The 24,180-nt window shown below is 40.5% G+C and overlaps 1 long non-coding RNA gene across 1 annotated transcript in view; it reads left to right on the top strand.

Annotated features, from left to right (window-relative positions):
• LOC116579650 overlaps positions 1 to 24,180 on the top strand; it is a 165,190-nt gene that overhangs the window by 127,961 nt on the left and 13,049 nt on the right. Inside the window, exon 6 of the long non-coding RNA XR_004281363.1 lies at positions 17,437 to 17,542. This is a non-coding gene — a long non-coding RNA (uncharacterized LOC116579650). The remainder of the gene's footprint in view (positions 1 to 17,436; positions 17,543 to 24,180) is intronic.

Here is a 24,180-nt window from a genome sequence, read left to right as displayed (position 1 = left end):
ATTCTGCTTACTGGTCTCCGTGGAAGAACAGCGCTAGTGCTAAGGCATGGGTTGAAGTCAGAAAGCGGTCACCACTGAAAATAAGGAAAAACAAATCAAGAGCCAGAATGTGATATCTTTCTGCATCCTAAGTGTTTTCCCAGAAACCCATTCCACAAGAAGCTGACTCTATGAAATAGAAACTGATTTGGCATATTCCATTTCCTAGCCACATTTAAAACTGGCCTTATGGCTCCTTGGGGAAATGTCTCATTCTTGGTCTGGGGCAGGAAATACAAGATGAGCCTAGAGGATCTAGGAATGACAGAAAACAGGGAATTGCTAAAGAAAAAAGAAAAAAAAAAAAAAAACAATAACATGAGGCACTCTGAAAGGACACCAGAGTCAACCTGAGAGAGCTCCCAGTGGCCAAAGCTGAAACATTAGGAGCAACAAAATAAATAATGACAGAATGTTATTATAACAGAAATAAGTATCTGATCAATATTGATAGAAGTAAATAGGTAAATGAATGAATACGGGAGAAGGGCTGACAAATAATTTTCCTCTTCCCGGGGGGGAGATGTGTCCCCACCAGGTGGTATGACCAGCTTCCCTTCTGCTGAGTGTGCGTTGTATTTAATCACTAGCTTGCACAGAATAAAATAGGGGGAGAGAGAGAATTTGTAGCGAAGGAGTCTGGCATTGATCGAGATTAACATCCTCATTGGAAAGTCGTGTTGATGTCAGCAGCGTCTGCCTGTGATTGTGATTAGGGTCAATTACATCTGCAAATATAGGAACACGTTTCTGTGTCTTTCTAGATACACTATAGTATCTTTTTTTTTTTTTTTTTTAACTGTAGATCCTTCAGTTCCATGAGGTCTGGAAGTTGAGTCATATGGCTAAAGACGTAGGCTGCATGTGTCTCAGCCTGCATCAGGTTCAGCAAATAGTTTTGTCCTCAGGACCACACTCAAAACTAAAAGTCTTGCATGTAACCCAGTAAGTGGGTGGGAGCAATACCCTCATGCCCAGAGTACACAAAGCGCGTGTGCTTCTTTCTTTGTAATAAAAGATGCCATGTGCACTGGTGCTCCTTTATTTTTCAGGGGATGTGTGGGCAATGTCCTGAATCTTTGTAGACTTTCTTTCCTGCTGTCAGGGCATCTAGAGTATTTGTTGCTTCTTGCTCAAGGGATTAGTAGGATGTTAGGGGTGCCTGGGTGGCTCAGTGGGTTAAGCCTCTGCCTTCGGCTCAGGTCATGATCTCAGGGTCCTGGGATCGAGCCCCGCATCGGGTTCTCTTCTCAGTAGGGAGCCTGCTTCCCTCCCTCTCTCTGCCTGCCTACTTGTGATCTCTCTTTTAAATAAATAAATTTTAAAAAAGAGATTAGTAGGATGTCATAAATAGAATGGACCAAAATATGTTCTGCAGAATATCCAATGTGACAAGATACCTTAAGACACCATTATGATGGAAAGTGGGAGAATTCACTCCCTCAGAAGCAGCTTCCGTAGGCTGAGGGCGGTTCCCAGAGGAGGTGGTCATACACATGAGGCCTGAGTGGCCAAACCCTAGAGCGCTGAGGACCTGGCAGGCATCACTTATACTCGTAGTGAATACCATGAGCAAAAGGAAAATAACAAACGCACATACACACATACACACAGAAGCAAGAAAAAATGAATCACCCATGAATTAAAATAGAGCAGATATTTTAGGCAAATGACTGACAGTTAATTTGTATAATACCAAAAATAGAGAAGCCATTTACTTGTGATTCAATGAGCCATGCTAAATTTCATGAGTTTCATTTATGTTTACACTGGTAGAACGTGGATTGCATATGACATCATTTTAAGCCAGTAACTAGAATAAAAATCAGAGACAGAATATAAATTAAAGCTTAAAAAAAAGTTCAGTGTTCTCTTTGGAAATATATGTATTTTAAAAATTTTTTAAAAGATTTTATTTATTTATTTGACACAGAGAGATTGCAAGTAGGCAGAGAGGCAGACAGAGAGAGAGGGGAAAGCAGGCTCCCCACTGAGCAGAGAGCCTGACTCGGGGCTTGATCCCAGGACCCTGAGATCATGACCTGAGCCGAAGGCAGAGGCTTAACCCACTGAGCCATCCAGGTGCCCTTATCTTTTAATTTTTAAAATCCTGCAAAGATAAGCTTATATGGTCATGTTTTAAAGGGGTTAATACCCAGATCAAAAACCTTTCTCAAGTTTTTCTCAAATACAACTCAGAACTGTCTTTATAACTTACACAGGTGTCTCGATGACAGCATTACTAGAAGGCTCACTGACATCCATGTAATTGAGCAGAACGGCTCAGTTCTCTGGATATTCTAAACATTCATAACATTGAAGAAGGGGATGGCATAACAAGGTGACAGTTGAAGTGTGCAAGTCTTGCTCATAGGATGAGAATATGGGTCTGAATAATTTTAGGATGAAAGACCATTTTTACCATTTGCTGGCCATTTGGATGCGCCTCCTACGGTGGGACGTAGGAGCTCCCTCGGAGCAGTTGGAACTAAGCCCATGATTGCAGAGGACATGGCAAAGCTTTGTGTGTGAGCTGTACCATCAGAGGTGCTTTTGCCTATGACCTGTTGGCAGTAAGAACTGTGAAAATTCAAGGATAGGCCTTCAGAGGCCTTGTGTATTTCTGTCTCTCCTTTTGTGTGTTGGCCTTTGCCGTGAGAGGAGCAAGCCCAAGTTATCATCAGCCAAGAAGGATGTGGGACATGGGGAGTAGAGCTGCTCCAGCTCTTGCAGCCAGAAGCAGAGCTGCTCAGCCACGCCCACCCCAACCCAGCTGACCTGATGTTCCATGAGAGCAAATGCTTACCTCCACATGCCTCTGACCGTGGGCGGCCATTTTTCATGACCAAGTCAGCTGATTGAGCACATGACCGCGACCCACCCTGGTCTCTCTTCAGATTTCCTTCACCTTCTTCCACAGCTTTCAAGCCTGTGCTTCTTGGGTTACACCACCCCTGGAAGTACAGCTATCCTAGGCTGTATGATCTCTACCGTCCTTTCTGATGGCACAAGCCTTGGGCCTAACTCTGGTAGAAGCTACATCTGGAAGCTTCCTCAGGGATCAGCCATAGGAATCAGAGTGAGGAAATGAACTAATTCTTCCATTAATCGGATGCTACAGATGAATCTTCCTGCCTGTGACCCGTGTAGGGATTGGGAAGTAGATGAAATTCAGTGGACACCTGCTGCGTGCATCTCATTTAATCCTTATAATGAATGCTTCCATGGGTGTTGTCATTCTTAGAGGAGACTGGAAACTCAAAGAGTTTGTTACTTGCTCAAGTTCACCCATCCAGGAACTGGCTGTATGTAGAGCCCAGGACTGTCTGGTGCCAAAACCCATTCTTTCTCCACTGCCCCAGTGCATCTAAACTCCACAGTGATGTTGTAGTTATTCTGATTTACTAAAATCTCTAGTATTTATGTAAGTGTCCTAACAGTGAGATAGATAGAACAGGAGATATTAATCTCCATTTTTTTTTCTCTAAAATGATGTAAATAATTTATCCCAATACCTGGTTACTAATGATTAGCTACCATGAAGGGCTAGCGAAGCTTTCTTTGGTATGATCACAAATATTGCTAATATGATTGTAAATAAGATATACATGAAAAGGAAGTGGTATTCCCAAGCCAATTACTTTGGCTAGCATTGTGGAAGACATAGATCCTTAACAATGGGATAAATGTATTCTGTGATGATTTACCCTCAGAATTTCTTTTTGGAAGGAGCTATTTTTGTTTGTTTATAAAATATTTAACATGCCCTCTGGGGATGGAAGAAGAGAAGCTGGGGGCCTGGATGAGACTAGAACTCCTAAGAGTACAACCAGGGCTGATGTATTGTCCATAAAAATGCCACATAAACCGGTGGTAGATGCTGATACGGCCCCAAGCATGCCCAGGAAACCAGCTGTGCACCCCGTGAGTTAACCCACCTAATCCTCAGATACCCTGTGCATTAGTTTTACTTTGACCAGCCTGCTTTCCCAAATCGGACAACTAGCCACAGAGCAGCTAAATGACTTACACAGTTGTACAAGCTAGAGGCGGGGGGATCAGGAATGAGAACCCAGGGGTTCTCGTTCACCAACTGTTACCTTAGGAACCCTTCTTTGATGTGTTCCTCCTGAATGGGATTTCCTGCAAAACAAAATTGTAAATAAGAAGATGCAAAATAGAAGGTGAGAGTTGGGATGGAAATGAAATCCCAACCAGGGAAAATCGTGAAGGCCTGAGTCAGATCCAAAGTCACTTAAGAAACACACAAGAGGTTGACTGGATTCAAGTGGAAAATGAACTAAAAATCAATGGTTGATAAAAAAAAAAAAATGGGGTATTTTTGTCTCTCTGAACATGACATAGACTCAAAACCTTAATAAAATCTACCAGGTGCGCAGTTGCTTCTTTTAAAGAGTGTCAGGTTTGTTGGTGAAGACAGTGACTATGAAGATGTTGAATTTCCTTATAGATGACGTAGTGCATGTAAATAGCTACTCCCTCAATGCTGTAAGATGCCTATAAAACAATCTGAAATTAATGTGCATCAAGATTTAAAAAAAGGAAATCAAGTTTAGGCATCTTGAATGCAAAGTGTATGAAATGAATGAAAACATTTTTCAGGATTGTTTTTCATCTCACTGGTAATAGATTATGAGTTGAAATTATTTTCTCCTGTGAAACACAGGCATGTCTTAGGAAATGGTTGTACTCTATATTCTCACAGAGATAGAATGGGATCCTACTTCAAGGGAGTTAAGTAGAATTTGGAGGAAAAAGGGAAAAAAAAAAAGATTAATTAGCATGCAACTCCTACAACACGTGTCATTGGTAAGAGGATGAGCAAGACGTGACAGAAAGTCATTCCTCAAGAATCTGTTGGATGTTCTTCACCCTACATCCTCCACTTCTCAAGGAAGAATTTCTAGGTGGAGATCTGGAGTGGCAAAGGTCATCAGTTATCCTCTCCTGAAAATTTAGGAAGGACAGAAGTAATTGTACATTGGGAATGACACAGGGCTTTCCCCAGAGGGAGAGACTTGCCTTATGTGTCCCCACAACATTCATAGTACTTTACTAGGAAAGGGACTTCAATTAATTGCCATGGATGAAAGAGGGAAGATCACAGCTACACGTGGTCTAGTGGATTCTTTTTTGACTACTAAACCACCAAAGTGGGAGGAATGTCCACCATTTTTTTAATTAATTCATTTTTTTTTAATTCTAAGGACAAGATAAACTATGCCCAAAGTAAAATTTCTAATTTCTGCTTCTTAAAATTGCAGTTCCCCAAATTCTGCTGGTGTTGATCCAAGTTGTGTTACGTCCTTAAGTCAGCAAATGAATTAAAATCAGGACAGAAAGTCCATATGGTGACTTTACTGATCTGACTTTATTATAAGAATTAGGCAATAGTCTGTGATCCATTACCGTGGGATCCCATATACAAAATAAGCACTATTGGGGGCACCTGGGTGGTTCAGTCAGTTAAGCATCTGTCTTTGGCTCAGGTCATGATCCCAGGATCCTGGGATGGAGCCCCGCATCAGGCTCCCTGTTAGGTGGAGAGTCTGCTTCTCCCTCTCCCACTGCTCCCCCTGCTTGTGTTCTCTCGCTCTGTCAAATAAATAGATACAATCTTAAAGAAAAAAAAAATAAGCACTGTGTGCAAAAACTTCTATATAATTCTATAAATATAGATCCACTTTCAAGTTTATTTAATCTATTCCAAATACAATCAAAAGATATATGTTTGAATTCCAGTTTTGTCTTTTATAGGCCATGTTATAAAAACCCATTTTTAAAAACTGACCATATAAATACTGGCAAAGGTATAGAACAGCTGAAATTCTCCTATATTGTGGGTTGGAAACAAAACGATACAGCCTCTTTGCAAAAGACTTTGGCATATGAGCCAGCAATGCCATGCTTAGACCTTTACCCAAGAAAAAAAGAAGACCTACGTCCCCATAGAAACCTTACATGAATGTTGATTGCAGCTTCATTTGTCACTGTCGGGAAGCCGGAAATAACCCAGAAGTCATCTGGGGCATGAATGGAAAAATTAGAGTACATCTGCACCGGGGGATACTACTCCACAGTATATGGGAGTGAGTTCTTGATACACAGTAACAGCCCTCGGGGCGTCTCGGAGGCGTTCTGTTCTCAGTGCCAGTCTGAATAGCCCCATACTGTGGGCCCGCACTTAATGGCATTCGGGAAAAGGGGAAGTTACAGGGACAAGAATCAGACCAGTGTCAGCCAGGGGTTGGGAAGTGGGGAACTGGTCATCAATAACCCTCTAATGTCAAATACAGTATTTCTTGCTGGTGGTGGTTTTACATGACTAGATGAATTTGTCAAAATTCATAGAACTCTACATAAAAATGTGTGAATTTTATTCTACGTAAGTAGACCTCATACCACAATACACTAAATGGAATTCCTCTGTCCTTACAACCTTCGATATGGTTTTTTTTTTTCCCCCGAATTGAGAGAGAAAAGCACTTAGAGCTTCCGCGTCTCCAGCGGATTACCTAGTGGTAACCCCTCGGGATTATCACTGAGGAGATGTTTGCCCGACAGTAAATTATCTGTCGTCTCTGTTACCTGGGGAGGCTGGAGGTCAGATTGCCGTTCCTCTCCCAGATCATGTCCATCCCTTGGCCTTGGCAATTAGCGGTAAAACACATGCTCGGGGCTAAATTCCAGGTTTCATTTTGTGAGTTGGGACAGACACTCCCTCCTCCCCCTCTTTTCTTCTTCTCCATCTTAGGCAGTCAAACAAACAAACAAACAAAAAGTTTAACAATACCCTGGAGACCTTTAATCTTAATTCATGTAAAAATGGAAAATGTCTCCTTCGGGTTGAACGTATACACGTCACATTTTAAAGTCCGTGATGGGTGATTGACAACCATCTACTGGTCCTGTGTCTGCTTGGCTACCCGCGGGACTCCCCGCTGATGGGGACACTGTCCCTTTTCTGCACTTTAGGGAAGGGCTTTCCCTCTTCTCCTCACTCTCAAGGATGTGGTTTGCACAGAGATGGGCCGGAGAAGGGACCAGATGTTGCAGCCCTGGGGTTTTCCTCATTAGAACTGAGGTAAGGAGGCTCTTTCCGAAGAGGGGGAGTGTGTTCCTGGAGCTGCTGGAGACAGAGCCTCCCGTCTCTTGGGACAAGCAAGGAGGAGAGCTGTCAGCAGCCTGCGGATAGAAATGGGGGTCCCGGGGTCCTGAACATTGAGTTCTGCCCTTGTTCTCTTTCACTTGTCCTGGTTGAGGCTCCCGTTGGGTATGAGTCTCATGTCCTCTCTTCAGGACGGTTGTGTTTTATCATGAGCTAGTTTCGAAACGAGTTTTTGTTTTGTTCTGTAACCAAATGAGCCCTGACTAATAGCCCATAGATCCCTGGTAATGAACGCTGATATGAGCCATAGAGTCATGAACTTTTGAATTGAAAGTTAAGGTAATTCATGAAATTCCCTATCGTTAATTTTAATGAAGAAACTGAAGCCTATACAGTGAAGTAATTAACCCATTATCACCTGATGTAAATGGCATAACCAGGAATTAAATTTATGGCTTCCACTTTTCTCTGCTTCCTCCAATGCACACAAGAAGCAACACGTATATCCTATCTGAGCCTCTTATGATTCAGCAGCAGGTGGTGATCCCCATCTGTGCACAGTCTCTCGTCCCTTGTGGCCAATAAAGTCGTTTCTTTTTTAATTAAGAGAATTGGGGGGAAAAAGTTGTACACAATCTGGCTACTTGCTACCTCTGGGGTCTCTGTTTTACTGACCCTCCTCAAACACACTTCACCCTGCTACCTTGTCATCTCCCTGGTTTATTTAGCATGGCATAGTTCCCCCATCTATTTGCTTTAAACCTACATGTGTTTTTATATTTAAAGAGGGCTTCTGGGAGATATAGTTGGGTCCTGGGTTTTTTTTATCTACTCAGAAAAACCTCTGTCTTCTCATGGGTCTCATCAGACCATTGATGTTCAGTGGGTTCTTGATAATGATCTAGTGGTTACTGATGTCGTTGTATGATTACCTACCATGGTCATTGGTGTTTTCTGCTTGTTGACCTTGTTCCTCCTGTTGTGTCTTCCATTCTCTTCCTGCCTTTTGTGGTTTTAACTGAGCATTTTATCTGATTCCATTTTCTCTCCTTCTTAGTACATCAGTTATACCTTTTTTAAAAATAGCTTTTTCAGTGGTGTTCCTAGAGTTCACAACATGGGCCTACAACTAATCCAATTCCATTTTCAAAATACGGCACCAATGCATGGGTAATGTGAGTGTCTTTGTAATTGCCCCACAGTCTGTAGTGTGTGTGTGTGTGTGTGTGTGTGTGTGTGTGTGTGTGTTTTCGCCAGTCTTTCTCTTTGCTTTTGAGTTTTCCAGCCTTTTATTCTCTCCAGTTTTCAGGTCTGGAAAATTCTACTGAGATCTCCGTAAGCTCAGAGCTTCTTTCCTCCGCTGTGTGCAGTCTACTGTAAGGCCAAATTAAAGGCCTTCTCCATTTCTGTGATAGTATTTTTTATATCTTGCATTGCCTTTTGGTTCGTTCTTAGAGTTTCCATCTCTCGGCTTGCACTGTCTCTCTGTTCTTACATGTGTTGTCAGCTTTACCTACTCTGAGTCCTTAGCATAGATATTGAAGTTTTTTTTTTTAAAGATTTTATTTATTTGATGGACAGAGATCACAAGTAGACAGAGGCAGACAGAGAGAGAGCCAGGGAAACAGGATCCCTGCTGAGCAGAGAGCCTGACCTGGGGCTCGATCCCAGGACCCTGGGATTATGACCGGAGCTGAAGGCAGAGGCTTTAACCCACTGAGCCACCCAGGCACCCCTTGAAGTTGTTTTAAATTCCCTGTATGGTCATCCCATCATCCTTAGCACATCCAGTCCTTGTGCTAGCTCTGTGTCTTCAAATTGTGGGGTTTTGTTTTGTTTTTGCCTTTTGGTGTGCCTTGTGATTTTTTTCTTGCTAGCCTGACATGGTGTACAGGGTAAAAGGAACTGCTGTAGATAGACCTTTGGTAATGTAGCCAAGAGCCAATTACCTTTGGTAATGTAGCCAAGACCTTTGGGAAGGAGAAGTATCCTGTATCCTGTGATGGGTTCGAGTCTCTGAGTGTGTCTGTGTCTGTGGACTTCACCAAGATTGGTCTTTTACTTTCCACTCTGGTGGGACTGGAGGGCTAGAGTGAGCTGCCATTGGGTATTTCCCTTTCACTGGTCAGTGATGCTCTGAGAATATACCTCATCAGGTTAGCTTCTGGCTAAGAAGTTTCTCCTAAAGACAGGCCTTGTTAAGAACAGAGTTCTCGGATGTATTTTAAAATGATTCCTCTCCCCTTCCCTCTGATGGAAACAGGAAGAGATTTTTTCCTGATATTCACTGTGGGCATCTGGTTGAGCTTCTGGAGATAAATCTCACAATATTATGGGTGTGCTTTTATGACCGAACCGCCCCCCCACCAGAGTTTTTGTCTCTAACTTTTCCACAATGAGCCCCCAGTAACTGAATAATCACAGGTCGGCCCTATCACAGGTCCCCATGGTGGTTTACAAGTCTCTGCTTGGGAAGACACTGTGACTCTGTTGTTTGCTGGTCTAGTTCTCTGGTCTTTAGAGGCAGTGGTTTGCCCTGTATCCTTACCTCTCTTAGGGATCCAAGGGATCCAAGAACAGTTGTTGATTTTTCACTCTGTTCCGCTTTTACTTATTGGGGTGGAGTGGTGGCTTTCAAGGTCCTTACCTGCAGGAACTGGAAACCCAAATATCCCCTCACTCTTTTGCCCACCTGAAATCCTTTTTACTTCTTTCCTTTCCATGGTAATTTTTGCCCTCTGCTCTCCTCTCTGTTTACCCCCTCATCTTCTTCCGGTGTCATTTTGTCACATAAATCTCTGGATACTTCATAGAATATCATAACTGCCCCCTGACTTTTCCTGCCTTTTTAAACTTCTCCTCTCTAGAAGACATCATTAACATCTATCACTTCTTAATCCTTCATAGTCTTCTTTTTTATCACCTGTCTTCCCCACTGAAGTGCAAGGTTCATGAGGACAAAGATATTTGTCCATTTTGTTGACCCACAGACCACAGACCCTTGAAAAGTGCCTAGAATATATGAGGTATTCCTCTTTTTATCAAGATGTGTTAAATGAATGGATAAGTAAGGGATTCTGGGATTTCATTTATTTTACAAAAAAATCAAAACATAGATTTTTTTATTCACTGAATTACAGAATTCACCAATGAAATACTTTTTTGAAGGTTTTTCAGAAGGTTTTAGAAGATTTCCTTCTAGTAAAAGGAGAACCCCAATTCTACCCAAGTTCTATGCAGTGAATAAAATCTTTTTGGTAAGGAGCACCGTTTGGAATCTAGGGACAGAGTAAGAAGTATTTCCTGGCCTTGAGTGGTCTGTTCCTGGAAACAGGGTCTGTGTTGAGATATGGGAAGTTCTGCTTCTTACTCAGTATGTCTCCAGAGCCTTGTGGTCTCTTACCTCCATTTTCTCTGCGTCTGTTCTACTTGTTGCTGCTTTGTACGTGGTTTTGCTTGGTTACCCCCAAGCAAGTTCACAGAACAAAGGGAACAGGGTTGGCTATCTTTGATCAGGTGCCCATCCCTGCGGGATCAGGTATATGACCAAGGACAGTGGGGAGGGGAGAGGAAAGTGGAATGGCAAGAAAAAACAAAAAAAAAACAACAAAAAAAACAAAACAGGAATACCTCTTCTAGGGACTATGGGCAAGTGATAAGGTCCAGAAAGGACTAAGGGCAGGTCTGGCAATGGAAGTATCCAAAAGTGTTTTGTCATGTTATAAAGTCATTGATGGAATATAAATGTTAACTCTGTGATTCTCAGCTATGTGGTGGATCTGGAATAGACCTCAGGAGATGAGGTCATTTTTTTAAAAATTTATTTGACAGACAGAGATCACAAGTAGGCAAAGAGGCAGGCAGAGAGAGAGGAGGAAGCAGGCTCCCAGGTGAGCAGAGAGCCTGATGCGGGCCTCAATCCCAGGACCCTGAGATCATGACCTGAGCCGAAGGCAGAGGCTTTAACCAACTGAGCCACCCAGACACCCCTCTTTCTTCATTTTTAAAGAGGAGGAAGTTCAAATCCAGAGAACTTCTGATTGTCATTCACTGTATCACATTACTGTGCTTTGACACCTTTCGAATTTCACCCAGATACTCTAGGATCTCAGTTTCCTTATTCGTGAAATAAAATGAATTCTACATTTTAAGAAAGTAGTATTTGTCTTAAAAGAAAATTTCACCAATAATCTTCTCTACTATTCTCCCACTGTTGCTGTCTTTGAAAGACATTTTTCTGTTTGCGCATGGTTCCCCCACCTCCATAATTTAAATGAAAGAGTCCAATTTCTTTTTTCTTTTTTTTTTTTTTTAAGATTTTTTTATTTATTTGACTATGAGAAATACAGTGAGAGAGGGAACACAAGCAGGGGGAGTAGGAGAGGGAGAAGCTGGCTTCTGGCTGAGCAGGGAGCCCATTATGGGGATCGATCCCAGGACCCTGGGATCATGACCTGAGCTGAAGGCAGACGCTTAATGGCTGAGCCACCCAGGTGCCCTCCAGTTTCTTAATTGGCAAAAAAATCTTAGGAAAAGAAGTTAAAAACAAAAACAAAAACAAACAAAAAACCCAGAGGAAGTTCTTCATTAAGAAAAGACATGGGGAGTTAGGAGGAGGGAGTTGGGGGAAATTGGAAGGGGAGGTGAATCATGAGAGACTATGGACTCTGAAAAACAATCTGAGGGTCTTGAAGGGGCGGGGGGGGGGGGTGTGAGGTTGGGGTACCAGGTGGTGGGTATTAGGGCACGGATTGCAGGGAGCACTGGGTGTGGTACAAAAACAATGAATACCGTTATGCTGAAAATAAATAAAAAATAAATTAAAAAAAAAAAAAGGAAGAAAGAAAGAAAGAAAAGAAAAGACAAGCCTAGGGGCACCTGGATGGCCTAGTCAGTTAAGCATCAACCTGTGGCTCTGGTCATGATATCAGGGTCCTAGAGGTTGAATTCCACTTTGGGCTCCCCACTCATTGGGGAATCTGCTTCTCCCTCTCCCTCAGGCCCTCTGCCTCCCCTCCCTCCGTCCCTCCTGCCCGTTTGTGCGCTCTCTTTCTCTCTGTCTAAATAAATAAAATCTTAAAAAAAAAAAAAAAGACATGTAGCAGTTTCATAAAATGAAACAGGAACTTGTAAGAAACACACAGACAAACACGTTATAAATCTGCAGGCAAATTCTCAAATATGTTTACACCCCAAACATTATTCTCTTGTGAAGAAAAGAAATCAAATTTGTGTAACAGAGGAGCAAAAAATAAATGTTTTGTGCCTTTGCTTGAGAAGTACCTGTTTACTTTCTATTTATATTTGTATGCTTTGCTATACTTATTTGTCTTTCTTTTTTTCTTTATCTTTCTTTCTTTCTTTTTTTTTTTTAAACATGTATTTACTCCTGTACACACCTTAGCAAAATCACCAGGGACACTTAAAAAAAAAAAAAAAGAAAAAAAGAAACTAAAATAATGTGCACTACATAGTCCTTAACATAAATCAACTTTAAAGAATAATGTACTAAAAAAAAGAAAGAATAAAGACAAAAAAAATTCTTCCCCACAGTGTAGTCTGGAGCAGGATTTGTTGACACCCAAGGAGACGGGGCGCCTGGGAGGCTCAGTCGGTTAAGTGTCTGCCTTCAGCTCAGGTCCTGATCTTGGGGTCCTGGGATCAAGTTCAGTGTCAAGCTCCCTGCCCAGCAGGGAGCCTGCTTCTCCCCTTGCCTCTGACCCTCCCCCACCCATGCTCACTCCCTTGCTCTCTCAGATAATTAACATGCATATTAAAGGGAAAAAGGCTTGGAGGCTAAACATGGGTGAGCCACAGCTGCTTCCACAGTTTCAACGATCTTTATACAAGTTCTGGGCTGTTTTTTTGCCAGGAGAAGTGATATTTTTGTCCACTGTCACATATTAGTGGACTCTGAAGTTGTAAACAAATGTTTGTTTCTGTTTTCCAGACTGTATACTACTAAAAAATAACTATATGCTGACATTTTAACTACGTAAGTTAATTCTAAGGAAAATGAAGAAACACATGTTGATTAATTTAACATATTGTATTAGTTACCTCGGGTGTTAAATATATGCAAATTTTTATTTCCCGAAGGATCTTGGGTACCTTAACTAGCCTTTATTTTGGACCTCAAACTCTTTACTTGCAAAATAGACACTAACTGAAATTTCTCACAGAGCCAGAGCCTGCTATGTACTAAAATGGTCAATACCAAATGGTGTTTCACTATAGTTTGTAGCATCAGGAAATTACCATGGAATCAATGCTCTCTAGCAATCACTATTTTGGGAGATGATTTGGAAACTCACAAAACTTTATTTTTTATTTTTACTTCGCATTGAGCAGTTGTAAAGGACAGACTTTTGTATCTTGGGGTTCCATAGAGGATGTCCCTGCCAGTGGATGACGGACACATGGGTCTCTATGAGGACATCATTTACACACAATAGAATATGGGGCTGAATTTCTTCAGAGTGAAACGGGCTTGTGGCAAACAGTCTGTCTACTTTTTCAGTCATTGCTCTAATGAATGTTCCTTGATGAAGTGGTAGTTCCTATCACTTAAGAAATCTGTCCAGCCAGATAATCACCTAAGGGACAGAATGCACAGATGGCACACCTCCACAATGAGACCTTTTCCTCTCCTTCTTATTGTCCTATGTTCTGTAAGGAATTTAATATATGAGCGTAGCTTGAAAAGAAAAACATCAAAACAAGTTGCCATATAATCTTGTTCTTTTCATTTTCTCATGACCATCTTTGACTTGGATAAGGATTCACTTGAAACATCCCATCAACACGGGGTGGTCAGTGAAGGGTTGTCAGGGGGTAGAGGCGGTCTGTGCTCATAACACAAGCCATCAATGTCTCCATAGCTCTCTCTGAACTGGATTTGCTTCACTTCTTGCCCTTCCATTCCGTTGGCTCCTACGCTGAATCGCTGTGTTTTAACTACATGCATTTCATAGGCTGCTGTTGAAATTTTCAAGGCTAAAGAAGGATGAGGCTTATGTGGCATAGTTTGCAGACCACAGGGGGAGAGAAATTCCAAAGGAACCCAAAAACAAACAAAACAAACAACCATCTAAAACTCTTCCCTGCTGATTTCAGAAAATGTCTCCTTTACCCTTGTTGAGAGAATCAAACAGAATTCAATTGGGATGTGTTTGTTAAAAAATTAAAATAATAGACTTTTGTATTTGTAGGTGATCTTACTTTTTAGCTAGTGCATTGTTCCCAGGACTCCTCCTCCTTTCAGGATCTATGAAAATATTTTTTATAAACAAAATTGAAGACATCATTCAGAAAGTTAAGATTTGATGCCACGGAATACCTGGGTGGCTCAATCAGTTAAGGATCTGCCTTCAGCTCAGGTCATGCAAGGGGCTCCCTGCTCATCAGGGAGTCCGCTTCTCCCTCTCCCTCTGTGTTCTCTCTTTTGCTCTCAAGTAAATAAACTCGTAAGGAAAAAAAGATTTGATGCCAGAAGTTCTAGATACACCTAGAGTTTGAGGACAAGTAAAACCATGTAAAATACAAGTGGATGAGCTATTAGTTACATCTAATATAATAAGATGTCACAATCAAAAGACTTTGATAAGGCAAAGTTTAACCAAGCCCTGTAAGTCAAATCATCTAAAAAACAAAGGACTTTTGAATACATTTAATTAACATATATATTTATGTTTGCAAATGCCTACTTAATATCCGGAAGCAACTCGTCAAAACTGGAAAGAGAGACATGTTGGCTCATTGGCTGTGGGAAAAGCAAGGCATCACCTCTTCTTTCAGGAGCCACACACAGACTCAGACATGATTCTGAACAAGGGGTTTCAGATTAGGAGTCCTCTGCCACTCCGTGTTTCTGGCACATTCTCTCCAGGCCACACAAATGTTTCATTGAAAACTCCTTCCATGTGCCAACCAAACACGTACCAAGAAACAGAAAGGATTTCGTGCCAATAGTATTCAAGTACAGTGTGCTTAGCACAGATTCTTGGACCAAATTTCCCCAGAAACTGGCATCAAATCTAATGGGTGTTTGTGGCTCATATTTTTAATATATGTCAGAATAATATTAGTCCCTTTCTACAAAATGGTTCTTCTGTGTATTAAACAACATCCACAAAGAGACAAACATGGAGAGAGAGAAAGGCTTCTTTGAGTAGAACAGCATTTCTGCAAACAGAGAAGGACTATAGGAAAACCTTACTTTTGAAACTAGTGTAAAACTAACTTATGCGACACTGGTCATAGTTTTGACAGGACACTTAGTTTCAAAACTTGCTCACCAGAGGTATTAATAACAAAAAGAGCAAAATACTTTTTCAGTGGAGAAGATCTGGTGGACACCACCTTGACCAAATGATCAAGATTAATATCACTGTTACTAGGATAATGGGACAGCAGGTGCCTCCTGATACGATCCACTAAGGAGGACAAAATATCGCTGAGGTGGTATTCTAGGGAAAAAATAGTTTTTATATGGAAACACAAAGATTTGTTTAAATTCTGAAGGATAAACAGCCACAGAATCATCCTGTGTTGCTTATTCTTCAGCTTATTTGTAATTGCTTTCAATGAATCCTTCCTCAATCACCTTTAAAACTTGTTGCCACAACAAAGAAAATTAAATCTCAGTATATGTATGAAGTGAAGTGAAAATATAATTTTAAGACCCATCAAAAATGTTTCACTGCAACAGTGAAACAGAAAACCATCCCTTCAAGGCAAAAAGAGTGACAGATTCAACAAAATGCAGCATTCTTTTTACACCAGAGACCGTATTTCCAAGAGATAGAATTTTATATGTTTTTAAGTCCATATATTCCTTCAGTCTTCCTATGTGTTCAAAAATGCCCAACTCCTGTTGAAAACAAAAGTTTTACTGGCTACTAGATACTGGGGTGGGGGTACATTGAATGCTTTAAGAGTTAACACACCGGAAGAGTTGAAGTGAAGAAATTAAAGAGATTACAACCTCTTGCATTAAATTAAAGAGAAGTACCCCCCAAAATGTTTTCTGGTCATGAATCCACTACACGAACGCTGATTTCATTTATGTCTCCTCTCAGTCTGTGTGACTTCCGATCAGTAGTCCCACGAGATCTGTTCAGCATGGAAGCAAGAGAGAACTCTTTATCCACGTTCATATTAGAAGATTTTCTAGCCCTGTCCACGTTCATTGAAAATAACAGAAAAGAATACTAAAGTAAACCTGAGCACATCTGTCCTGACCTTGAGTCTGATGATGGTCAGGCTAATAGCAGGCTAAAGCTTAGCTCCTAATATCCACATCTGTGCCTCCCCACATGTTAGCTTGTTTTTAATTCTCACATTGATTAGGTATGATCACAGTGTGATCCCCCCTCCTGCAGACAACTCATTTGTATTGCAAATTGTTAATAACATCTTAAAATCCAACAATATTATCATCACTGGGGGCCCCCACAGCCTTCATATCCACTTCCACGTTATTGAACTAACGAGCACGGATGCAGGGACAGCTGCAGCTCCTGGTGAAGCTTATGTAATCAGAAATGTCTCTCCCAGTGGGAACCTCAAACTATTAAAGGATCATAACAGATTAGGTGACTCTGATGAGTAGAGGTGAAAGCCTCTGTTTCATTTGTCCTTTTTGCGGGTACACACGACATTAGGCATGCTAGAATTTGTTTTCCCAGGTAGCTTCATATGAGTGTTCCATATTTATATTTGTGTTCATGCTCAATATTTTGCTCTCCAAATATAACTCTGAGTAGATCTCCTGAACAGAATGTACAACAGGTATACCTCTGGGCCTTGGAATCAAATAGACTGGAGTTGGAATTTTGGCTTCTTTCATTGCTACAGAGGAGCATTGAACAAGTTTCTTGTCTCCTTCTGCCTGTTCCCTCATTTCAAAAATAAAAATAGCAGTAATCCTTTTGTGTATTTAATGAAAACGTGGATTAAAGTGCTGTGTACAATAAAATACCAGCTACTGCTAGAGCTCATCATGGAAGTGCTTTCTGTGGCAAGAATATGCTATTTCTTAGCTTTTATTTTAAGTGAAATAAACTTATTATACATTCAAGTGGATTAAACGTATACTACTATTTTCTGAATTACATCTTATGTGTTGGAATCTGGAGGGGGCCAAATGAATGTAATTCCGTGGGTCCTTTAAATGATCCAATCAGATAATCTCCTTTGAAATATGGTCATATATTTACTCAAATATCTTACATTGATGGTCATTTTGTTCTATCATTTTCTTTCAGGGCTTTAGTTTTGGACTCGAGACTGTGGTAATTGAAGATTTCTGCTTCTGGCCATGATGGATTAGTGTGCAGCTGACTAAACCCAAAGCCAAGAACACAAGAGAAGGTAAATTCAATGAGAATACATTCTCAAAGGTACCAGAGAGCTTTCAAGGCAGTTAGAACTGGGGGAGCCAGGAACCTGGAGAGAAGGATAACACATTGAAGGGAAGCCAAACGGTCTCCATGGCATTTTTTTAGTCAAGGCATTTGCAGATTGTGCAACAGCATGGGGCAAGAGGTAGAGAGCTGAGCAGAACGTAACAGCTGAGCAGCATTGGTGACAGACTTGCAGGTGTGAGAGCCAAACACTGGGAATCTGATCTTTCATGGCATCCAGGACTGGAAGGGCTGACTTCTGCAGTGAAGGGAAGAGAAGCAAAGGAAATCTGTGCTCTCATCTTCATCTTAAAGTTGTTTGTCAGTGAAAAGGGATCATAGAGCAAAAGGCAAAGCAGAGTTTAGCTCCTAAATGTTTCTAACAAGATACTCAGAAATGTTTGCAGATTCACAGAACAAGAAATTGAAAAAACTAGAAACTAGGTCCCCTAAGAAGGGACAGGTGCTGATAAACAACCTGTAGGAAAAGCAGCCAGCAGATAGACCAGGCCTTACAAAAACCTAAACCCACCCTTGGATCTGTCCAAGTCCTGCTTGGGTAGGGGGATGCCATAATCAGCTACATGCAAGAATTTATAACTTAGTTCCCTTGAGGAATATACCATCAGCCCATAAATTTTTTTATGCAAAAATGGATGGCATTCAATTAAAAAAAAAATGAAGAGGTCAACAATAGGTCCAAGAAGATAACAGCGTTAGAAACAGAACCAATGATCATCCCTATTTTGAAGTACATAAGGAAGTTTAAAATTGTGATTTTTACCAAGAGGAGAGATGGTGAGTGAGAGGATCCCCATAGAGAGCTGGAGTCCATATAAAATTCCTGCATGGTTTCAGAGTAGGCTAAGTTCTCTTAAAGTGATGCCAAAAGCAATCATTGTAGTGTTTCTCAATTCATCTATGTTGGTGCACATGGCAGGATCTACTTTTATTAAGGTTCCGTGATATTCCCCTGTGTGTGTGTGTGTGTGTGTGTGTGTGTGTGTGTGTGTGTATCATGATTTCTGTATCCATTCATCTCTTCAGACATTTAGATTGTTTCCAAATCTTGGCTACTGCACATGGCAGGATCTGCTTTTATTAAGGTTCAGTGATATTCCCGTGTGTGTGTGTGTGTGTGTGTGTGTGTGTGTATCATGATTTCTGTATCTATTCATCTCTTAACAGACATTTAGATTGTTTCCAAATCTTGGCTACTGTAAATCCCAAACACATAGAAGTGGAGGGTTGAGTGGTTATTACCTTCACCACTAAGGTGAAGGGGTGGAGAGGTGGGGAAATTGGAGAGAGGGGGGCAGATTTTGGTCCAAGGGTACAAGCCTGCAGTTATACAGAATGTAGAGATCTAATGCATAGCGTGATGACCATAGTTAAGTGTATTGAATACTGGAAATTTTCTAAAAGAGTAGATTTCAAGTGCTCTCATCACACAAAATCATGGTCACTCTGTGAGATATGTTAATTACCTTGAATGTAATCATTTCACAATGTATGTGTATGTCAAAGCATTATGTTATATACCTTTACCATACATAGTTTTTAAAAAAGTAGCCATATAGGAAAATCTGGACAGAATTTCTTAAGCATGGGGTCACCCAAAGACACAGAGAAGAGACTAGAAAAGCAGGCCGGGAAGTGGGGAAAGCTATTTGCATTATATAAGAAAGAACTCGTAGAGAATAGATCAACAACTTTACCAAATTACACTTCATAAATGAAAACAACCAATAAGGCATTAGTTTATAAGATACTCTATATCATCATTCAAAAATGCAAATTCTGTGACGGCCAGAGTGATAAAATTGAAAGGCTGGTGATGGAGAGGGTGTGAAAGAACATGACTCCTATTCTGTTGGTAGAAGGTAGAATGGTTACCAGCCCTGGGGATGGGTCTTTTGTCCGGAATACTAAATACAAATTTGTGGATTTTCCATGATCTAGTAACTCGACTATCAGGCTTGATCAACAGAAATGCATAGAATATGTCCATTAAAGATGTACGGTCATATCCATGGCAGTGTTGTTTACTATAATTCAGACCCAAATACTCACCAGGTATAGAATGGATAAATAATTTATGGTATATCCATGCAACAAAATAATACATAAAAATAGAAATTATACTATAAGGAAGAACCATGGACAAATTTCACAGATACAATGTTGAACACAGAAGTTAGACACAAATATGAGTGTGCTGTTTTAGTACGTTTAGATGGACTTCATAAAGAGTCAAGACTCATCCATTGGACAGCAAGTCTAAATAATGGTTGTATTTTGGCTGGACTTTCCTATAGTTAATGTTCTGTTTCTTCATATCTAGCAATGTGAAGTCATTACCTGAGAATCCCTCCAAATTCCCTTAATAAAGTTATTACTAGCTTACCAGTCAAACCAAACCAAAAGCTTAGAGAACCTTTTTATATAAATAACATTTGCTATTTATCCTATTTCTCCATCCATAATTCATCACTTGCTCAGCTTCTCCAAAGTGAAAACTGCTTATAATCTGAAGTTTCTGAACAGAGCACATTGGACATTGCTACTGCCTGTATAATGGGATAATTTTTATTATGATATAAAATAATTGACACATGACTTGGCTTCTAGATGCAATACAAGATTGATAATGCCATTAGTCCTTCTGATGCCTTGAATTATGCCATCCTACTCTCATGCTTTTCCCGCCTTCCCTTATGCATCTGCCTGGAAAAGTCTGGAAGAGATATGTCCAGATGGAGGAGTGTGTGAGTGCAGGGATACCATATCCTTCCCACTAACACAGTTTTAATAACATATTGATACTAACATGTTGATTTTTGCCCCCATTGATTGGCAATCATAACCGCAACCAGAATTTAACATTTATATTACACTAGCGTAGTTTTGCTTTTGTTTTGCCTTTGTATTTCTCTGTTGGGGTTAGCATGCCCTTGGTGCCATGCAACAACACTATTTCTGCCCAAAGGATAATTAATATACTTCGTGAAAATATTACTGTTGCTATATTTGTTCATTTTTAATATCTTTCAGCATTCTCATAATTTGTTGTCTGCAGCTTTGCTGATTCTTACTGTAAATTTTTTTACTGTCTTCACTATCCACGTTTTCCCTAGTATTGGGAAGAAAAATTATTTTACCTAAAAAAAAAAATAGTGCTTTAATTGTCAGCAAACAATTGTGAAAGTTTGTCACAGCAAAACTTGTGAAAATAGAAGTGATTATCATCTCGTTGACCTATGAATCAATATCCAAGGGGCATTTTAGCCAGAACACTCAGATGAGATTGCCTCTGTAGGCTGGTGTTCTGTCTGGGGAGAGGGAGTTAGCTTTAGGGAAACTGGCAAGACCAGCCACTGAGCTTTTCTCTTAATAAAGTAGTGTGTATGTAAAGTAGCCCATCTTTTCTAGCTTTTGTAATCTCAGTTTACAATAGTAGCAGCTTAGTTAGTGATGGACTAGCTTTTGCCCTGAGAACTACTGGACAAAACCCAGCAAAACTGTTCAAAGACACCTGAAAGCTACGTTTAAGGCACTAGGTATTTGGGGGGCTAGGATCCTAGGAAAAGAAAAAAGCCAAAGAAATGGGCATCTGGTAGTTGGCTTCATTCTCCACTCAAAGGCAGTGAGAATGCTAAAAGCAGTTGCTAGGAGACTGCGAAGAATAAAATTTCAATAGTCCCATGGGATTGGGAGAAAAAAGAAGATGGTGTTTATATTCACCCCATGAAGAGGGACCCTTTTAAATCAATAGGGGCTTTTTTGGGTCCCTGAAAATGCCACACAAGATTATAGTGATCCAGAAACCAGCAATCACTAATACCGAAACGTCTCATTTAAAACCTACTCAATTCCCAGATTAGATTTAGATGATATTCTCCGATCCAGCTGCATGCCTGAAGCAGAAGCAAATTCTTACTCTAGATTTTTATATAAATACACAAGGGTCAATACAATATGACTTAGCTTAAAAGAAGAAAAGACTAAGAACCAAAGAAAAATCATATAATAAAAATAGATGCAAAAGAAAAGCAATGAAAATACCAGCCATGTGCCTTGAAATCATGGCAAAGAAACTATTCCTAAAGCATTAAAAGATGGGATAGAATTGGCAGAGAACTGGAAACTCTAATGAAGGACAAAGTGAAAGTTCTAGCAACAAGACCATGCAAAACTGAATAGTTGCCAAATGGGTGGATGAAGTCACAGTTTAGATGTAGTTTGGGATGGTTTGGTAGGTAGGTGAGAACAGAATATCAAGGATGAAATGGAGAGTGGAAAAAGCAGGACAAATACTAAAAAGAATTTAAAAGATGTTTTCCCTGGGTAAAATTCAGACATTAGGTGAACTGTAGTTGCAGAAAAGAGGGAGGAAAATGGGGCAGAAGCAGACAATTTCCCCAAATTCATGGAAGTCATTAATTCACCAACTTAAGAAGTATCACAGACTTCAAACAGGATGCTTCCTAGAAGGCCACACCTAAACACTGCTGAAAGCCAAAGACCCATGGAAAAATCTTAAACATCACCCAGAAGAAAAACTTTGTATTACCTTCCTAACAGGAAGAATGAGTAGGATAGTTGACCTCTCCACATGAAAGAGTGGAAGCCAAAATACAATTATTTTTCATTATTTCTAAACAGTGCTAAAAGAAAGTAACAGACAATGTAGAGTTCTATACCCAATAAAAATAATCTTTTGGAAAATGGAGGTAAAATATTTTTCAACAAATGAAATGTGAGAGCAGCTGTCACCACAGACCTTCATTAAAAAATAACACTGATGTGTGTTCTCATACAGAAAGAAAATAATATTAAAGGCAGGTCAGAGAGTAAAACTGAGCAGATAATTGTGTGAGTAAAAGCATGCCATTTTGGATATACAGTTTCAGTTTTACAAAAGGATAAAATTCGTGAAGTTGGATGTCATGATGGCTTTATCATATAAAAAATGTGTTTAATACAATAGTACCATACACTTAAAAATTGTAAACTTTTTGTGGATTTTGCCACAATAAAATTAAAAAAGAAATACACATAAACACACACACACAGATACAAGGAACAGCATGAGTGCTCAGCACCTACCAGCAGCTTAAGAAATAGTATTTCTGGTAAGGGATGAATCCCTGATGAGTTTGCTAAACTCATGGCTTAGCGACTTATTTTCTGCCATCGCTTTAACACACGAGGAACACCAACTGGGCTATGAAAGCAATTCAACTTGTATAGCAGTGTTTCCTCCTTCATAGTCCTTTCCTTGAAAGGTCATTATCTGTTGTACAGAACTACACATCATGATGTCTTGTGGAATTTGAAGTTGATATATCCAACACCAATAGTCCGCATGTCAGAGAAAGGTCCACGCAACTGACCAGGATGTGACAAAAAGTACTAATTTTTTTTTTAAGATTTTATTTATTTCTTTGACACAGAGAGAGAGATCACAAGTAGGCAGAGCAGCATAGAGCGAGGGGGAAACAGGCTCCCCGCTGAGTAGAGAGCCTGATGCGAGGCTCGATCCCAGGACCCTGGGATCATGACCTGAGCTGAAGGCAGAAGCTTAACCCACTTAGTGACCCAGGTGCCCCACAAAAAGTAATAATTTAAGTTAGACATTAATTAATCAAGAATGCATGCTGCAATCTCTAGAGTAACTTTTTTCTTTTCAAAAATTTTAACAGACTGTGCAGTATTGGTTTCCAGAGTAGAATTCAGTGACTTGTCACTTCCATACAACACCCGGGGCTCGTTACAACAAGTACCCTCCTTAATACCCATCACCCATCTACCCATCCTCAACCTCCCTCCAGCAACCCTGTTTGTTCTATAGAGTAACTTTTAAAGAAAATAATAAAAGAATATACTAGGGGCGCCTGGGTGGCTCAGTGGGTTAAGCCGCTGCCTTCGGCTCAGGTCATGATCTCAGGGTCCTGGGATCGAGTCCCGCATCGGGCTTCTCTGCTCAGCGGGGAGCCTGCTTCCTCCTCTCTCTCTCTGCCTGCCTCTCTGCCTACTTGTGATCTCTCTCTGTCAAATAAATAAATAAAATCTTTTAAAAAAATAAATAAATAAATAAAATAAATAAATAAAAGAATATACTAACAGTCTAATCCAAAGAGAAGTGGAATGATAAGATTCATAGTATATCACGTTTTTTTATCATTGCTTTCCTCAAAAGAAAAGCCTGAAGGAACAGACTTGGGAGCTGGTAGGTTTTTGGGGGATGTGGTCCCAGGGAGCAGGAGTTCATAGTAGTAGTTGAAACATGGTAGGAAGGAAAGCAGTTGCAGAGATGTGTTACTGATTAGGTATCATGATGAGGTATAAGGCTTACATGCTTCCAGAATACGTGTGAAGAACCTCAATGAAATGAAGGTCCTAACTGCATACCTGGCTGATGAAAGGGACTGACATAGATCCATCCTCTGCTCCGCTGTGACTCCATATGCATCGGCTCCCCCGGCACCCTTAGGATCTTAAGGGTGTCTTCACTGGTGGCTTAGGGAAGTTCCTTCTTAAAATGTAAGTTGTGCAGGCAGGCTCAAGACAAGGCACTATCAGCTATCACATAAAGAAAGTCCA

This window comes from Mustela erminea, chromosome 19 (assembly GCF_009829155.1).
Source record: "Mustela erminea isolate mMusErm1 chromosome 19, mMusErm1.Pri, whole genome shotgun sequence".
Classification (NCBI taxonomy): Eukaryota; Metazoa; Chordata; class Mammalia; order Carnivora; family Mustelidae; genus Mustela; species Mustela erminea.
The sequence above is the reverse complement of the archived record's forward strand: the minus strand, read 5'-3'. Positions and strand labels throughout refer to the sequence as shown.